The sequence below is a fragment of the Globicephala melas genome, chromosome 8 (assembly GCF_963455315.2).
Source record: "Globicephala melas chromosome 8, mGloMel1.2, whole genome shotgun sequence".
Taxonomy (NCBI): Eukaryota; Metazoa; Chordata; class Mammalia; order Artiodactyla; family Delphinidae; genus Globicephala; species Globicephala melas.
The window spans coordinates 21320182-21339274 of NC_083321.1; positions in this window are offsets into that span (position 1 = coordinate 21320182).

The following is a 19093-nucleotide window of genomic DNA, read 5'->3' on the forward strand; positions in this document are numbered from 1 at the left end:
ATTCTGTAATGTCATAGAATGCTATGGCTGACAGTAAGTAGTAATCTAGGTATCCGGGTTAATTATTGAAATTGGGGATGTCCAGCAAGAGACAACCTGGTGCTGGTGTCCTGGCAATAGAGGGCTTACGACTGATCACTATTAAGAGATCTATGCCAGCAGGAAGGTAGATAGATAGCTCATCTTCTAGTAAGTGCATGAAGAAGGAAAATTCTAGAAGCAAGGGCAGGCATTTTAAAATCTGAGTATGTTACTGAGACATGTGTTCAAGCACCTACCTGGTCGGAAATAGGGTGAAATATGGTGACTTTCTCTACCTATGAGGCAGAAACTCTAATTATAGAACTAGGCCCCAAAGTCAGAGCTAGACCTGCAGCCATGTTGCCTTGATTCCAAGTCCTCTGAGTATTGCCTTTGGGAAGTAAAAGACCTGAAAACCCAAGTCCAAATTCTGGTTCTGCCACTTATTATTTGTGTAACTTTGGGAAAACTGCTTTGTCTTCCTGAACATCAGTTTTCTCATCTGTAAAATACTGTTAGCACATTTACTCTGTAAGGACATGTTAAAAATTAAATAAGAAAACATATTTGAAATGCCTCATACAGCACCTAGCACATAAATGGACCTTAAAAAATGCTCGGATCTACTACAGAATTATACCTCCTCATCCGCAAATGCTAACAGGATATTTGGCCTAAAATTTGATGTGGAAAGGGGAGAAAACTGAACTTCAAGTGGCTCCTCCACTGTGGATATATTGTGTCAAAGGAAAGTGGCAAACTATGGACAACAGGTTCAGAAGTCATTGAGGGCTTGTTCCTCAAATCAACATTGGATTGATTTTTGGAGCAGCTCAGTCCAACAAAAGAAAGGATAAAAACAAATATGATCATTAATAACTTTATCAGAAGGATGGACATACTAACAACTTGGGTTTGTTTTTTCCCTGTGAGGAAATGCCCCAAATAAAAATAAAGGTGACTGTTTTCATTTCTGCAATGACAAATTCAGCTTTAGTGCAACTTCCTGAAGTAAGTCCCCCCCAACCGTATGCACGGAATGAAGCCCACTGATCCCTACTTTTGTCCATGTTAACTCTTATCTATATGGTGCGTGGAAAGGCTCCTACATGTTGCTCAGCCTCAGTACAGTCAGGACTTCCTGCAACCATTTCCACAAGATTGAGGCTGGGAAGGTTTGGTTTGGGGAAGATGTAAATAAGGGAGACTAGAGCTCAGCTGTGGAAAAGTAGTGGCAATATGTGAAATCGGCTTGTAGCATGTCATTTCATATGCATTTAATGTTTTGATACACTATTGAGAAGAACTGCCAATGAAGTACCTTCCTTGCTGCCATAGACAAGAACATACAAAAATTCCTCAATTTGTTGGATTAGGTTATATTGTGTTTGCCTCCTTTTCTGGAAAGCTGTATAGGAAGATTTTAAATACATGGTCTCTTTCTGTAAATACACAGACCTAGATAGATAGATAGCTCATATATACATCGTATACACACACAAACACACACATACATATCACATATCTATCAGGGATGGTTACGAAACTCAGAGATACATGAGATATGTGATACGGTTATATGTATTATATATGGGTTACGTATGTATTTTGCAATATATATATGTATGTAGCTTTCTAAATATTATATGATATTTGGGGAACTTTTTCTTGTATGAGTATTAGTGAAAGTCACCTAAGACTAAGAAATAACTTAGTCTTCAACAACATAGTTGTTGCATAGATTGCAATAACTGTAAAGTGCCCACAAGATAGTACAGATATCAAACAGTACAAAGCACTGCATCTGAACCTTTGGACACCACTACCTTCATCTTAAATCTACATAATTATTGCAAGACATTTATTCCAGGTCATAACTCTTTCTGTTTTCAAAATATATTACATAGAAAGAAGCAGAGAGAAGCAAACGCTGTCTTTTAAATGGATAAGACTCAGAAAAAATGATTATTTCTTTTCACTGCAATAACCATTCACATAACTCATAGAGTGATAATTTCTCTCCAATTAGTAACTATAAAACTAATAAATATGAGTGAGATTACCCGTAAACCTCTGTACAATGTATGCTAAATTTTCTATATGCATGTGATGTGTAATGTATATTTTTTTAGGGAGACGATCCATAGCTTATGAAGGTTCTTGGATATGTGATTCCCACCAAATATAGAAATAAACAGCTACTGCATTTGAGTATGTTTGTCTGTAGTTGTATCTCAAACCTAAAATTACAGCTCTATAAGAAATGAATTATTGGGCTTCCCTGGTGGTGCAGTGGTTGAGAGTCCGCCTGCTGATGCAGGGGACACGGGTTCGTGCCCTGGTCCGGGAAGATCCCACATGCCGCGGAGCGGCTGGGCCCGTGAGCCATGGCCGCTAAGCCTGCGCGTCTGGAGCCTGTGCTCCGCAACGGGAGAGGCCACAACAGTGAGAGGCCCACATACCACAAAAAAAAAAAAAAAAAGAATTATTGGAGGCACAGTGAAATATGGTAAGGGATGCAACCCCTTAATTTTCTACTTCTGATTTCACTAAGGGTGGTGACAAAAAAATTGTCATCAAATGTGCAGATGTTTGTGGGATTTACTTTGAATAAACTGCCAGGGAATACTAATTTAGGCAAGGGTTTTTAAAGAGTTGTTGCACACATGTACTTTATGCTAATTAAGAATGCAAGAGTATTACCTTTTATAGCTCAAAAATCAATACAGCTATCTCAAATATCAGTATCCAATATTATGGATTTTACTTTTAGACAGGGATAGGATACGTTCATTTTAAATTAGGTAATCTCAAACTCATGCTTACTTTTATCTACATTAAGTTCTATACCAAGTCTTACTCATCAATATACACAAATAGAAAGATTCAACACAGCAAAGAAATTCCCCTGAAAAATTCAGGATATTTCCTCTTATCTCCTATAGTGTGATAGTCTTTAGGCTGAAAACTCTTGGTATTCTGATTTGTCCTTTTTTCTGACATTTGCTGACGTTTCCTCATTGGAGGAAGAATGGCTAATCCAAAAGGCTCATGTTCCGGTGGGCAGAGTCCTATCAGGGTCAGTCTTGATGTGCAACGTTTCTCTGGCCTCCCAGACGTGTGTGTACCTGGGCACACAAGAGGGTTTTCACAGCCAGTCTCCAGGCCATGTTAAACATGGTCTGTCTCTATAACCCTAAGTCTGTCTATATTCTAGCTCTTCCAGAGCTCCTCCCTGCAACTAAGTCAACAAAGTCATATACCCCAAGGTGTGGATTTGAGAGGATTTACAAATCCTTCACATGCTGTCTAATCCAGGACAGCAGTGATCAAGTTCATACTTTGCCCCATTAGGCTCACTATTTTGTAACATACTCTTAACAGCTAGCACTATGAAACAGAAAAAGAATGAGAAGCACCTAAAGCCAAACTTCCAGCAAAAAAGCATGGACTTAGTATTTGTAGAATACTCTGAGAATCTAAAGAAAAGGAGAAAAAATTAAATAAAATCAGAAACAGAACCTGCTACGCATGATCTTGATAATCTAGGTATTAGATTCCAGGTACAAAGAATGTGGGAATAACTACAAATATCTTTGCCGAGGTCTCTAGAAAATTTAGATTTGGAGCTACTACCGACCAAAATCCAACCGCATCATGAATGTAAGGTCAGGGCATAGGAGCACACTCAGTATACTGGTGAGACAACAGGCCTACCAACTTTACACAGTTAATTAGTATTTAAAACAGTTAACAAAATCACCTGCAGCCTACAACCTTCATGTTAAAACTGGCCAGGCAGAGCTTTCTCTCAAGGGACCACAGAATCTAGGTTGTAACGTTGTTATACACTATCTCTACTCAGCGTCAGAGAAAAATGTTTAACTCAGACTTCCCCATTTTATGAGGGGAAAAACAGAAAGAATTTTAGGTTGCTATTTTGTTTTGTTTTCTGAAAAAAATTAACTAATGAGAGATTTTTTAAAATCCTGCAAACCAGGAGAAAGTTCTGCCTCCTAAGTAGACTATAACTATAAAAACCATCTATTTTGGAAAAATTGATTCATTCCCTAAAAGTTTATTAACTAACTGATGCATGCAAATGTTTTAGAGCCTAATCACCAGCATCTATTAGGTGGTATTTAACATGAAACATAAAGGAATATGGCTAATAAGAGCCCCACAAACTAACGTCTTGAAACAGTTGAGGTGATTTCAATAGATGAAACATTTCTACCAGTGTAGGTCACAGTATACCCTCAAAACTCTTTACGACAATTATTTTTGCCCAGATTATGTTCATTTTTGTTTGCCACCAGGAAAAAATAACAAGCTCTAAATTTTACAAAGGAAGAATATTTAAGTATTGCTGAATTAAAATTGACTAGATATTATAGGTGACTCATATGCTTAAATTGACGGTTCCTGCTGTTGGTTAAAGTGACATGGTGAACCAGAGTGAAAAGGAACCAATTTCTCAAATGGGCTCTTTCTTTGGTGGCTGGGAAACAGAGGTTGTGGAAACAGGTCCCAAGAATGATCAATCAGTTAATAGGTATCAAATGGTAATGCTGATGACTGTGGTGGGACCTTGGATGTGGCCTTAGCTGACATCCAAAGACAATCAACTGAATCAAATCCATCAAGAAAATGACATATTTACTGGGAGTTCAAGGAGCTGAAAAGTAAAAAAAAAAAAATTATTTGAACTGAGGTTATGTGATAGAGATGGCTACCTAAATACTGCCTCAGACCAATGGATAGAGGGGAAGTCTATGTCTGATTCAGCTGCCTCTCAACAGGTCCTGACTTGCAGCTTCTAAAAGATGAATCAGAATTACAGCAATTACATGAGCATCTGTGCAAGATTGACCTTCCAATTGCTTCTCTTCTGTGGATTCCTGGCTTCCTTGATTTCACCTTGAATTTTATCATGGCTTCTTCTATCTCTAGATCTTGATCTGAATAGATATTCTTGTTCAAGCTATGGCTGTTGAGAGACCCCTGCTGTCTGCCTCTTGCTCAATTTTCACATTATCCTCAGGAGGAGTTTAACTCCTTGTGGCTACTATAAACAACGGCATCCACCTGGTATATTACCCATATCCCCATTCCTCAGACTAGGTTAGAACTGCCTCTTCTATGACAGATCTATTAGCCATGATACACCATTTATTTCCACACTTGTTAATTAGGTCTTTCTGCTGATCTGCAATTATTTAAGACAATACAATACAGGCATTCTCTTTCCCTGTGAAGTTGCTATGGGATGATATATTTCTGAAGCTGCCGGTGGCCATCTTTCCCAGTTGCATGGAGGAAGACCACCTATATAGAAGCAAACAAGGCCAACACGTGCACATAAACACATACATACACACACACAACTAAGAAGCAGGGATATGCAGTGTTGAAAAATGGACAAAGAGAGGGTATTCTAGAGGCATTAATAATTTTCCTATTCTTCCCACTGAGGAATTTATTTCTTTGTAATTATTTCTTCGATTAGGTGAACTGCATCCTTTTTAGCTAAACAGGTAATAATTTCCTTTTTACTCAAGACGTTTATTCTTTTTTCCCCATAATATTTATTCAGTGCTTATGATTTGCAAGGCCACTTTTTAGATAATGGCAATACAATTACAAACAAAAGAGATCAAGCCCTGACTTAATGGAACTCACACTCTAATGGAGAGAGAAACGGTGAACAAGATATGTAAGTAATTATTTATTTAAATTGTGTTAGGTACTGATATATGCTAAGGAAAAGAAAATAAAGCAGAGTAGCAATATGAGTGCTGTTGAAGGTAAAGAGAAGTTCAAATTTCATATTGTGTAGTTAGGAAAATTATTGTGAATTAGGCTTCTGTCACATATCACCAAAAACATTTTATTACAAAGCCCAATATAATGTGAGTTCATCATCCTGTTAATTTTATTTACCTTTTTAACTTTAGTCTTCCACATTACCACCATATTGCACTGAAAGTCTATCCCACAAGATTATATCATGACCTTATTTTGCAGCATTTACTCCACCTTTTAAATGTTTTCATTTTATTTGGTTTTTAATCCTATAGGTACATGTAAATATTTACAGTATTAGGTTGCTTCAAAAACTCAAATTCATATTCTTCATTTGAAGCAACAATAACCAGTTTGTTGTAGTTTTTTAACAATGAGCATGGTTGCTTTATTAGCTTTTGCTCTAATATTGCTGCTTAAAAAACAACCCCAAAATCTCAATGGCTCATAACAACATTTTATTTCACACTTATGGTATGGCAGATTTTTTGATCTCACGATGGATCAGAAAAGCTTGAGAGAGATAAGTGGCAACCTGCTCAAGGACATGGCTCAGAAATGGTACCCTATCATTTCCTTCCAAATCCCATTGGTCAGTTCAAGCCACAGGTCAAGCCCAATATATGGGATGGAGGAGTATATTCCACTCATAGTGAACCACTGCAAGGGCAGAGAGGAAAGGAAGAATTTTTAATAAAAAATACAATCTACCATAGTCACTAAGTTTAATTCTACAAACTGAGCACTATTAGACTAGGGAGTGATCTAAATACGGCTACACATTAGAAATTCTAGGAACTTGGCCCTATTCAGGTTACATAGGAAGATCTGCCAGAAGCGAGGCAGGACTTAAAAAAAAACTATGGAAAGGTGATATGCCCATAAAAGGAATATCTCCATGTAGTTGCCTGAACATGCCATGCTACCAGATGCCCCCCTGCCTTCTACCTGAAATTCTCTGTCCTTCACAATTGATACTATCCTTAGCAGAGGCCCAGCTCAGCATTCATTCCTAATGTAACTTTGCTAACTATATTGGCCCTTTAAAACAGAATGTGTATATGACTGTAACACATTTATTGTTAATATCAGAAATGTGCTATAATCCAATCGTTTTTCAGCATTATGGGTTCTCTGAAGGTAAGCACAGTATATTCACTGCTGTACATCAAGGTTAGTTTAGTTCCTGGCTATAGGGATATTCAAATATCAGACAATCCATTTAATCTAAATGATCTTAAGATTTCTTCCTACTCTAATATTAAACACAGAGCACTGTGTTGTCACAAGAGTTTGGAATGTTGTTCTGATAAAGTAGCAATGATTCTCCAGTCTTAGTGCTAAAAGTCCTAACAATAATGGAAAAAGTTACTCTGCTTGCTGCATTTAACCAGCATTTGCTCCAACCTTTAGCTCCCTACCTTGGATTTCTTATCCTCAGGGTCCTCTTTCCATTCAGTGTTCAGTTGTGCTCAGTCTTTGGATCGCTGTTCATTCTGCCGATCATTTCACGGCAATGATTTTGGCAGACAAAGCAACTCCTATGCACAGCCAGGTGTTCGCTTTGGCACCCTCACCAGTGGTAGGGGTTGACTCAGATGTTTCCCACACCTGTGAATTGGCTGCCCAATCTTAGCCAGCTCCCATGAACTTAATTATCATGCTCAATTTCAAAATTAAAAAAAATTGTTAAGAGAGCATGCATAAAATTTCAGATGCTGCTGCTTCTTGCCATCCCCTGCCATGTCCTCCTCAACAGAGCACTACTGTAAACAAATTAGTGTTTCTTCATCATCATTTTATCTTGATCTGTGGGATGTGGAAATGGAATACAATTCATTATGTCTGAAGAGCTGATTAATTCCAGGGATGAAAGCATCTCTGTGCTTGCCTATCAGATTGTAACTAAGGTGTTCAACCTATAATCCATGAGTAAGTGAAAGGTCCAGGAATGACTTTGACATTTAACATGTCTTTTTTTGAAGCATGTTACAATTTTAGACATCAAAAGTTGGAATTTTATATTAAAATAAAATTGTAAACAGAATTAGACCTCAAATACTCTCATATCTTTCCCTTTTCTCTCAGCCAATAATGTGCTGTATTTCCTTAATGAAGAATGTTTTTGTAGACTCTGAATTGCCATTCATTTGTTTAATACCTTTCCTGCTGCTCCATTTGTTTTATCTACTGTACCAACCTATTGGTCAAAATCCCATGTTTATTCTCCATTACCAAAACTAGGGTACTCTCAAAAGAATAGGCATATAGATCAATGGAATAGAATTGAGATTCCAGAAATAACCCCATACATTTATGTTAAATTATTTTTCACAAGGGCACCATGACAAATTAATGGGGAAAGAATAGTCTTTTCAACAAATGATGCTAGGACAACTGGATATCCACTTCCAAATGAATTAAGTTGGACATCTTCCTCCCAACATAGTCAAAATGAATTTGAATTTAATCAAAAAGCTAAATGTAAGAGATAAAACTTTAAAACTCTTGAAAGAAAACAGACATAAATGTTCGTGACCAGGAATTAGGCAATGGTTTCTTAGAAATGGCACCTAAAACACAAGCAACCAAGGAAAAAAGTACATAAATTGGATTGCATCACATTTAAAAACTTTTTTGTTTCAAAGGCCACTATCAAAAGTGGAAGTACAGGGCTTCCCTGGTGGCACAGTGGTTGAGAGTCCGCCTGCCGATGCAGGGGACACGGGTTCGTGCCCCGGTCCAGGAAGATCCCACATGCCGCGGAGTGGCTAGGCCTGTCAGCCATGGCCGCTGAGCTTGCGCGTCCAGAGCCTGTGCTCCGCAACGGGAGAGGCCACAACAGTGAGAGGCCCACGTACCGCAAAAAAAAAAAAAAGTGGAAGTACAAAAGAATGGGAGAAAATATTTTCAAATCATATATCTGATTTGTATACAAAATATATAAAGAACTCCAAAATAAAAACTAATAATAACTCAATTAAAAATGGACAAAGGATTTGAATATACATTTTTGCAAAGAATACATAAATGGCCAATAAGCGCATGGAAAAATGCTTAACATCATTGGTCATTAGGGAAATGCAAGTAAAATCAACAAGATACCACTTCACATCCACTAAGATGGCTATAATCAAAAAGACAGACAATAACAAGTTTTGGCAAGGATGTGGAGAAATTGAAACTCTTATGCATCACTGATGGGAATGTGAAATGCTGCAGCCACCTGGAAAATAGCTCAGCAGCTCCTCAAAAGTTAAACACAGAGTTACCTTATGACCCAGCAATTCCACTCCTAGGTATATACCCAGGAAAACGGAAAACGTATTTTCACACAAAATGTTCATAGCAGCACTATTCATAAGAGCCCCAAAGTGAAAACAACCCTAGTGCCCATCAAGTGAAGAATGGATAAACAAAATGTAATATATCCATACAGTGGGATTCAGCCATGAAAAAGAAACACTGATACATGCTACAAGGATGAAGCTTGAAAACATTATGCTAAGTGAAGGAAGCCACAGAGGACCCCATATTACATGATCCATTTACGTGAAATGTCCAGAATAAGCAAACTCACAGAAACAGAAAGCATATTAGTGGTTCCCGGGATTTGGGGGAAGAGGAAATGGGACTGACTGCTAACGGGTATGGGATTTCTTTCAGGGGAGATGAAATTGTTCTGGAATTAGACAGTTGCGTTGATCTTTTGAATATACTAAAAATCATTGAATTATGTACTTTAAAGGGGTGAATTTTATAGTATGTGAATTATATTTCAGTAATAAAAAATGAACAATCTATTGATACATTAAACAATATTGAGGTACCTCAAAATAATTATGTTGAGCGAAAGAAGCTACACCAAAAAAAGAGTAATATTCTAAGAGTCTATTAATATATTCTAGGAAATGCAAACTAATCTGTACTGACAGGAAACAGAGCAGTAGTTGCCTGATGGGAGATATGAGAGGAGGAAGAGGTTACAAAGGGGCAGCAGTAAACTTGAGGGATGATGAATATATTATCTTGATTGTGGTGATGGCTCTACAGTTGCATACATATGATAAAACTTATCAAATTGTACATGTTCTATATGTGCAATTTATTATATCTCAATTATTTCTTAAAAATTATTAAGGAAAAATACATACTGAACCTATTGGTGGTGAGTAAACCATCAACTGGGAGGAGACACTCAGACCTAGAAAACTGAGATTATGTGGACATATTAGCATGTTCCTGGCAGTGGGCAATTACAAGAATGTGTGGCCCAAAAAAGCAGTGACGGCAGAAAACAAGGTCACAGGCATTTGTAAAGCCACCTAAAAATTATGCCCTAGACAGAGCTCCATGAGAACTAGGTCTTTTCTGTGTTCAACCTCAGTATGTAGAGCAGTACCCAACACAAAGCAGCCTTCAATAAATGACTGAATAAAGTATTCTGAACTTCCAATGACAAAATGATCTGTTTTCGTTGAAGTCCATCATTATTTAAAACACACACAGGATGTGTTTTGTGTGTGTATATTACAAGTTGACAGAAGAGTCACACATTTAATTAGAGTCTCAAATGGATTTATGGCCTAAATATGGTGACAAATCAGTTCTTTTGACCTAGGAATTAGGATTTTAAAGCTTCCTATTTGAAACTGAGGAAAGAGAGTACTTTTTGGCTCACAATTGATCCCAGTTTGGAGGAGTGATGTAAGAGTTGAGAGTTGACACTACCTGACATTGCTCCCCAGATTCAAAATTCTTTCTCTGCTTAAGAGTTTGTTACCTGGAACTCTCTTTCTCTGACCCCTTGCATGGCAGGGTCTATCTTCCAACAGACAGGAATTCCTAATCTTGCTATATTAGTGCCTCTCATGACACAAATTACATTGTATTTGTCTCCATGCATTTTCCTCATAACACTAATGCATGCCACTAACATTTTTTTTTTATTTGCTTTTTTTTAATCTGACTCCTCCAACTAGAATTCTAAGCTCCATGAAGGAAGGAATCTTATTTATCTTTTTTCTGCTAAATATCCAGTACTCAAACACAAAGACTGGCACATTTTAAACATTTAATAAACATCTGTGAATGAATAAATGAATGAATGTATGGGTGTAAGTATAATAACTTTAAAGGGAAAGCTAGTTGTATTCTTTGGATACTATAAAAGTCAGGTTGGTCTCGCCTGCAAAAATAAGTAAGGCTCACATCCAGTTTCCAGTTCAGGAATAGCAAAGATCCTTTCCTTCCATTCCATTCCATTCTAACAGTTCAATATTTTTTGAACATCCACTATGATCCAAATTTTTTATTAGGCCCTGAAGATATAAAGACGAAATAAGGCTTTCTGTTGTTTCCCCTGTTTGGAGGACAAGGAACATGGAAAGAGATAAAACCTGAATCAAAAGATATCATCTCCAGGTAGCGCTTCTAGTGTGCTTCGTGCAAGGGGAGCAGGATGTAAGTGATTAAACTTAAGTTTAAAGACAGTCTGTGAATTTTAATTATCTCTACTATCCCTGACTCCCATTGCCATGGATAATTGAAAGTTGGCCATATTGCTAGGTAACGCTTCATTCCCTGCATAACTTGGCACTTAGATAACGTTCTGCAAGAGAAGCAATTATAGCAATTGTCTCATCGGGGGCGGGTAGAGGATGGATATAAACTGACTCTTGATGACTTTTTGCTTTCAACATATTTATTAGATTTATCAACTTAGCTTTGAAAACCTCAAATACATATGCTCAGTTGTTGTACCTACCAACCTGGGGGGTGGGGATTGCAAGAAATGGGTATCATTCCAGGTGTAGTTACTTATGTAAGAGCACTGAGCAGTGACCACTATGGTCCCTCATTTCCCCCAACATATGTCTATCCAGGAAGTTATGTGAAAGCTATGATTAAAGATTGAAAACAAAAACAAACAAAGTAAAATGTAGCTTTGGGAACATGTCTGTGAAGGTGCTGGAGTAATTCTGTTTGCCCTGTAGATTTATTGGTGCTTTGCTGGAAAGGACTTCGAGGTTTTTCAAATTGTTGAAGCAGCTCTTTTTTTCATTTCACTACCTTTCCCCAACTGCTTCACTTCCTAAGTCAATGCTTTGCAACAGTCAGTTTAGACTTTCTAAAGCATGGTGCTTGAAACAATCATCCCAAAGCTTGAATGCTGTGTTTGCTGTGTCCACCTTACAGCCATTCCCAGACAGTCTTCAAGGAAGGTAGCTGCACCACCTCTCAAATACTATTCTGACCCTCTGTAGAATATGCAGAGTGAAGATATTTTTTCCAGCAAGAAGAAGCAGCAGGCATTTTAGCAATGGGCTGGGCAGGATCCATTTAGTGTTATCAATACAACTGTCAGTATATCTCCTAATATGTCAGTTGTTGGGAAGCTGTCTGTAATATTTAAGGCATAGTTATGAAAATATATCAAACGCAGGTGTCTGAGTCAGAACAATTAAACTCACTGATAACTGAAAAGCCATCAGGATATGTATTTGAAAATGCCAATATCTTTAGCTGTGTGTGGTGGTGTTTGGTTGGTTTGGGATTTTTTTGGGGGTAATCCTTTTCCTTTGAGTAATGAACTCCACTTTCCAGGGTATATCTCAGTTTTCTTTCAACTTCCTTTACCTCTTGTTAAAAATTTTTTTAAAAAAGGAGAAAAACACTTTTAAGCTTAAAGTTATCATAAGTTACGATATGGGTAAGATTCCTTGACCTCTCATTACCTAATGAGCTACTCTCAGGCAAGTGATTCCTATAGACTTACATGACATCTCCCGAATTTTTAAAAATAATAACAGAAAACCAATTTCTAATTATTGAAATTATTTTTCCTCACCATCATCAGAATCTCACAGAGGTCTCCTACAACTCTAGATAATCTGTGGAAATGCTGGTGCGGATGGATTCTTCACAGCGTACTAGAAACATCGCTGACCCCCCTGATAGTCTGGACCTTCTGCCATGTGCTCCCACATTGTCCAGTACAGCTCCTTTGCAGAACTCAGGACAGTGGCAACTGATTATTTGTGTGGCTTTTGCTGACTAAGCTCTACATGTGTGTCATTATGCCAAGTGCTTTGCAAATGTTTGTTTTTTTGGTTTTTTTTTTTTTTTTGCGGTACGCGGGCCTCTCACTGTTGTGGCCTCTCCGGTTGCGGAGCACAGGCTCCGGACGCGCAGGCTCAGCAGCCATGGCTCACGGGCCCAGCCACTCCGCGGCATGTGGGATCTTCCCAGACCGGGGCACGAACCCGTGTCCCCTGCATCGGCAGGCGGACTCTCAACCACTGAGCCACCAGGGAAGCCCTTTGCAAATGTTTTACAATGTAATCTTTACAATAACTCTCTGAGCTTCGTATGTTCATTAAGTCAGTATTTTAGAAATGAAAAATCTGTCTTGAGAGATGTTAGGTAGCTTGCTCAAGGTCACGTACTTTGTAATTGGCAGTGCCCTAATGGTTACGTGACCTCAATGGACATCATCTTAACCACTATGCAAAACTGACTTTCTAGTTGATAAGCCAATGCTAGATTTTTTTACAAAGGCATTTTCAATTGCTCTTTAGGGGTAGTTTATTAAAGAACACAATGTAAGATAGCTGTCCACATCTTGGGATGAACTACACAAGACCGATGAAGGAATAACTGCAAAATGCAGCTACAACCAGCAGAATTCAAGAGTATAGCCACACAAGATAGAAGCAGATTGCAAAAAGTGTAGTGGGGTATGTGGGTGACGGACAGGATTTAGTTAGATATGTGTACATACAGAAGTTTATTTAATTTTATTGTCATTTCTGGATTTATAAATAGATATGTTCTTAGTTTTAAAAAAATAATAGAGGGATAAAGAAGAAGGTATAAAATCACCCCAAATCCTGCCACTGAGAAATAACAATTATCAACATTCAGGGCACTTCATTCAGGATACTGAGACATTATACATATCTTGTGATCTTGTCAGTCATTCTATCAGTATAGATAGATAGGATGAATCACAAGATGGTTATTTATAAAGACATTATTAAACATGGATTCATATTCCTTATATTTTAAAAATAAAATATTGAGATTATTCAATGAAAATTAATATATTTAACAAAAATGTTGGCTTATAGCTAAACTAAAATAGTTACTAAATTTAAAGAATTATTTCTTAACAGTAAAGGGATTGCTAAAATAATTCAATACAAAATTTAATTAAAAACCATGAGAAATATTGAGGTTGAAATAATTCATTTTTAACTACACTTTACAAGTTTAATTAAGCTGAAACTATATCAAGTGACTCTGCTATGAAAGATGAGAAAGAACTTCATTCCCCTTCCAATCACCCTTGCTTTTAAGCAATTGTTTAGGCACTTTTTAAAAAAGCTGAAGTAATTTCAATATCTCTAATATTTCTGATGTCTTAAAATGGCATCCCGCTTTTAACTTTTTTCTAGATTTTCTCTACAAGATCCAAAGTGATCTAATCAAATCAATGGCACCATCAACTAAAAGATGCACCACCATCTTAAGTACAACTAAGAATGAAAACATGCTGTCACTTATAAGATGCTATTTATTGTTATATGCGTTCCAATTTAAAAGAGGATAAAATTGGAAACGAAAATAGGTCTTAGAATTGATGAAATATGAAACTATTCTCATTTTCAGGTAAAGGAACCCAACCGGGTATAGTAAAAAGATTCGACTCAGCTACTTCACTGAACTTGACTAAGCTAGTCAACAGTCAATAAAGAAACCTCTGCTTCTGTATCTTCTAACTCATCATTCCTCATCCACCAAAACAGCTCCCTCCATTCTAAAGTATGAGGAGGTAGAGGACAGGGCTAGAAACCTAAACTCACAATAACAAAAATAATAAAATGGCTAAATTACTTCCAAATAAAAATGTCTGCTTTCATATGGATCCCTGATATTGGATCATTTTAAATGGGCCACATGCAACCTAAAGTCAACATCTTCTCTGCTTCAGAGGTTGACCAGAAGATTATGATCTCTTAATTTTCTTCCTTTCTTTTGTGGATAAAACTGAACTAATGGTCTGTTGATTCTATTGCATGCACAGCATTTAGAATGACTTATTATACTGCAGTTGCATCTTCATTGTCTGGTATTTTATCTTATGATTGATGGAAATTCTATAACCATTTGAATAGTGAGCCCTCTTTGACCGTTTTTAGTTCATTATTATTACATTATCTAAACATGATTAGGTTTAAAATGAATATGAATAAACTCTCTCCACTGAGAATAGTTTTCATTTTGTTCCTAAAGATCAAAAAAGAAAAACTATTAATGTGAATAATATAACTGTTGTCTGTTAAGAAGAATGAAATCCATAGTAGAAGGAAACTGTGGCTAATTTTGAGTTAACATATCCCCAAAGTTTAGATTATTTTAGCATCAAAAGTGTTTATTAGTGTTGAATATATGGTTTCATGTCCCAGTTCCACAAGAAACTACTTTGTGACATTTGGCATGTCAATTAACCTCTCTGAGGCTGAGGCTGAGGTTCATGATCACTCCTATATACAATGTAGATAGGAAAATGTAGCCTATAATTGAGCAGGTATAAACCCAGGTAAAATGGAGGTAATACTATTATTAAAAGGAGGGTGATAAAAATTGATATTGGGGTATAAGTATCAGTTTCTGTCATAGAAAGCTACAAAAATTGACTTCTATTTAAATAAAAATGAAACATATAAATGCAAATACTTTAAGGGTATAATTACTTACTGTAAATATTTTTTCTTTAGTTCTCTTATAAATTTTCAGACAGAAATAACTTGTTTTTTGTTACTGCTTCATAATCATAATACTCTAGTTGAAAGAGGAAGCCTTGCCAAGTTTAGTGAAATACTTGAGTCAACCAGAATTGTAGTAATTGTTTCTTTTAAGCAACTTATGGTGCAATTAGTGACATGGGTGAGGGCATTTAAAATGCATGTTCGTTTTTATCCTGCCCCATTAAAATAAAGAGGCATTTTGTTGAAGCAAGATGATTATCTCTAAGATATTCTTCCTTCATCAAATTTCCCAATTTAGCACACTTCTGAGTTCTCACAGGGTTTGAGTAAAATAAAGAGCATGATAACTGAATTGCTTTAGCAAATGATATCCCCTGATGGGGCAGCAAGAAAACACCGGAAAGTTTTAAACAGCTGAAAGTACGATGTGGCCTGGCATGAATCTCCTTTCTTGCAAGAGATGGAAAGGAAAACAAAACAAAACAAAAAACAGTAAATAACTTTTTGAACTAATATACTTCAAAGATAAATTTTAAAATCTCCTAAATGGCAAATTTTCTCACAATCTATGCCTCCACAGTCTGTGGTGCAAGCTTTGACTTTTTTGATATTTTTAAAAAGCTTTGCATCGTATTTGAACAAAGAATTGAGGAAGAAATCAACTTTTCATCTCAAAGTGTCCTAATTAATAGCCCCTCCACATCAGAAAGCAGTGTGTCATGCAGTTTGGTGGGAAATTGTTTCGATCTACAGGCCCAAACTCTAACCCAATTCATTCATCAGTCAAAACAAAGTTGTTTAAGAGTGGCAGGAATTATGGCTATGGCTGATTGAAAAGAATGGCAAATCCTCTCCTCAAAAACAACTGAAAAGCCAAACAAACAGACCAAAAACACAACAAAACAAAAACCAAGAAAACAATTCCACTTCTCAAAAATCACCCAAAGGCAGAATCAATCTGAAAAGTATTTATGGTTTCAAAACTGCTGGACGTTGAGTAAGAAAAGTGGAGATCTATGCATTCTGGCCTGGCCTCCCATCTTTTCCCCACCCCCACCCCAGCTCACCATGGCAGTTCTGCCAGGATGGGTCAAGTCACAAGGACTATAAGATTCTCTGCAGTGGGCAAAATGGGCTAACTTTAATTGTAGTGACAGGTATCACCCATGCCCAGCAACACAGCAGAGATGTGACTTCTCAGAGGCAGGTGAATGGGGGAGGTCAACATATGTCTACTAGCTTGATATAATGTGGTTAGAAGACAAGCATAATCCTAACTGAGACTGATTACTGTTAACAGGAATAAAAAGAAGAAGCTGACAAAATATTTGATAAAATAATAACTAAAAACTTCCAAATTTGATGAAAACAAAAATCTACACAACCAAGAAACTCAACAGACCTAAGTAGGATAATAGAAAGTTCTATACATTGCAAAATAATTATACAAAAATAAATGTTAAATAAAAACTGAGAAAATTTATTGCTAGCAGAAGTACCTTACCAGAGATAGTAATGGAATTTCTCCAGGCTGACAAAAAAATGACACTAGATTGCAACTGAAATTCACAGGATCATGGGAAGTTGCAAATATATGAGTTAATACAAACAATATAAATCCAAATCCATTTTCTATAGATTTATATAAATATATTTTCCCTTCTTTCTTAACTTTTATATAAAGCAAAAACCTATATAAAGTGATAATTATAACAATCTATTGTTTGGGTTCCTGATACATATCAATATAACATACATAACCATAACAGCAAAAGGAAAGGGAGAAGGAATAAAAGTATACTGGAACAAAATTTGATACTTTAACCAAAACTGAGTTAGTATTAATATGAAGTACCTTGTGACAAATTAATAAGCATACTATAATTCTTAAAACAACCACTTGGAAAACAACCAAAAATGCAAAAATGCACTTAAAAATCAACAGAGTGAAAATGGTACATTAAAAAATACTAATTCATCACCAAAAAGTGCAGTCAGGGAGAAACAGTGAGATACAATAAGTGATCGAACACCTAGAAAACAAATTACAAATGACAAAGATAAATCCAACCATACCAATAATTACTTTGAGTGCAAATGGTCTAAATACCCCAATCAATAGGCAAAGACTCTCAGGCTGTAAACAAATAAAAAACCAAAACCAACTACAAGCTGTTATATATATCTACCTTAGACTAAGACGAAATTAGACTGGATATGAAAAGATTTATCATGCAAACAGTAAGCGTTAAGCCAGCTGGAATGCTATATCAATATAAGACAAAGTACACTTTAAGGCAAACAATATTATTAGAGACAAACAACGAATTTGATAATGATAAAAGGGTCAATGCATCAGGAAGATGCAATAATTATAAACATATATGTAACTTACAGGCCCAAAATATATGAAACAAAAAATGAACAAAACTGAACAGAGAAATGAGTGAGAAAGTTTGATACACTGCTCTCAATAATTGGTAGAACTAATCAAAAAAGTCCTGAACTATATACAAGACTTGAACAGTATCAACCTAACAAAGAGCTATAGTAATTTCTACCCAACAACAGTGGAATCCACATTCTTTACATGCATCATTCTCCAGAATAGATCAGATCATATGCTAGGCAATAAAACAAGTCATAATACATTTAAAAGTAAGGAACTCATACATAGTATGTGATCTGACCACAATGGAAATACATTAGAAATCAACAACAACAAAAAATATGAAAAATCCCAATATTATTAATTTTAAAAACACCATTCCAAATAACTCATTGATCAAAAAAGACATCACAGGCAAAATAGAACATATTCTGAAATGAATGAAACGGAAAATACAACATATGATTTATGCAATGTACCTGAAACAGTGCTTAGAGGGAAATTTATATCTATATGACCAATATCAGAAAAAGAGATCTCAAAATGATAACCTGAGCTTCCACCTTAAGAACCTAGATAACCATGAGCAAACTAAACAAATAAAACAAACAGAAGGAAATAAAATATATTAGTAGAGACATCAATGAAATAAAAAGTACATAAACAATTGAGAAAATCAATGGAACTCATTGCTTTTTGTTTGAAAAATTCAAGAAATGCAAATTACCAAAACAAGAAGGAAAAATTATATATGCATATATATATATCACAAAATTATATATATATATACCACGAAAAAGTATATTATATACCACAACTGTCTTAGTTGGTTCAGGGTGCTCTGACAAGATATCATAGACTAGGTGGCTTAAACAACAGAAATTTATTACAGTTCTGTAGGCTGGGAAGTCCAAAATCAAGGTGCTGGTTGATTTGGTTCCTAGTGAGAGCCCTTTTCCAGGTTTGTAGATGGCATCCTTCTCATTGTATTCTGACATGATGGAAAACAGAAAGAAATAGCTTTCTTCTTATAGAGGCACTAATCTCATCATGAGGGCTACACCCTTATGAAATATCCACACCTAACATAACCCTTAATGGTGAA